The sequence below is a fragment of the Chrysochloris asiatica genome, unplaced genomic scaffold, assembly GCF_000296735.1.
Source record: "Chrysochloris asiatica unplaced genomic scaffold, ChrAsi1.0 scaffold00109, whole genome shotgun sequence".
Lineage (NCBI taxonomy): Eukaryota > Metazoa > Chordata > Mammalia > Afrosoricida > Chrysochloridae > Chrysochloris > Chrysochloris asiatica.
Genome location: NW_006408627.1, coordinates 713616 through 715345, shown reverse-complemented (window position 1 = coordinate 715345; position 1730 = coordinate 713616).

Sequence of the window (1730 nt, the reverse complement as noted above, 5' to 3'; positions counted from 1 at the left end):
ATGGAGAGGGGGAGCGGCTGAGGACTCTAGATTCATCAACTAAGAAGAGAAGGACTAAGAACTGGTGGCCAGGAGCAGACTTGCAGAATGTGCCCTTTGGAGATGTAAATTATTATATATGCCTGATTGGTTTTTTTTGTTTGTATGTTTTTTATAAGCTAAAGTGGATAGAGAGAAATACTTTTAACTGATAGTATATGGAGGGGATTGTAATTAATGTAATGAAACAAGTTTATATGAATTGTTGAATGTGAAACTGATGATGTGCCCTGTAAATTTTCACTCAATCCACAATAAAAACCTCAATTTAAAAAAAGAAAGAAAGAATACCATACATGAAGAAAGCAAAAAGTCATTGAGAAGACAAGAAAGAAGGAAAATGATCAAAATGGATGTCAGAATAGACACTGAAACTGGCTTTCCAGTGTAGAGATGCTAAAGCAAATGGAAGAAATGAGGAGGAACAAGAGCCGAACAGAAAATGTCAAAGATCAGCTTGAGAAGATAAAGCCAAATATTACAACAAATTGTGCAAAGATCTGGAAGCAGAAAACCAAAAAGTAAGAACACACTTAGCATTTCTCAAGCTGGGGGAACTGAAGTAAAAATTCAAGCCTCAACTTTCATTATTGAAAGATTCTCTAGGCAAATTATTGAATGATGCAGAATGCATCAAGAGAGGATGGAAGGAATACACAGTCACTCTACCAAAAGGAAATGGTTAATGTTTAAACATTTCAACAGGTAGCATATGATCAAGAGCCAATGATACTGAAGGAGGAAGTTCAAGGTGCATTGAAGGAATTGGCAAAAAACAAGGCACCAGAAATTGATGGAATAAAAATTGAAATCTTTCAAGAAAGTGAGATGGCTGTGGAGGCACTCACTCATCTCAGCCAAGAAATTTAGAAGACAACTATTTAGCCGACTGATTGGAAAAGATCTGTATTTGTGACCATTCCAAAGAGAGGTGACCCAACGGAATGAGGAAATCATCCGACAGTCTCTTTGATTTCCCATGTGAGTAAAGTTTTGCTAAAGGTAATACAGAAACAGATGCAATCATAAATTGACAGAGAACTTCCAGAGGTTCAAGCCAGATACAGAAGAGGCTATGGAACAAGGGATATCATTGCTGATGTCCGGTGGATCTTAGCTGAAAACAGAGTCTATCAAAAAGATGTTTACCTGTGTTTTATTGACTATGCAAAGGCTTTCGATTGTGTGGATCATGACAAGCTATGGACAACATGGCAAAGTATGAGTATTTGTGAACATTTAATTGTGCTCGTGATGAATCTGTACCTGGACCAGGAAGCAGTTGTTCAAACAGAACATGGGAACACTGAATGGTTTCAAATTAAGAAAAGTGTATGACAAGGTTGTATTCTTTCACCATACTTATTCAATGTGTATGCTAAGCAAATAATCCAAGAAACTGGGTTCTATGAAGAAAAACGTGGCATCAGGATTGGAGGAAGAGTCATTAATAATCTTTGATATGCAGATGATACAACCTTGCTTGCTGAAAGTGAAGAGGACTTAAAATATTTACTGATGAAGATCCTTCGGTATGAATTACATCTCAGTGTAAAGAAAACAAAAATCCTCACCACTGGACCAATAAACAACATTCTTATCAATGGAGAAAAGATTCAAGTTGTCAAGGACTTCATTCTTTTTGGATCAACTATCAACACTCATGGAAGCAGCAGTCAAGAAATCAAATG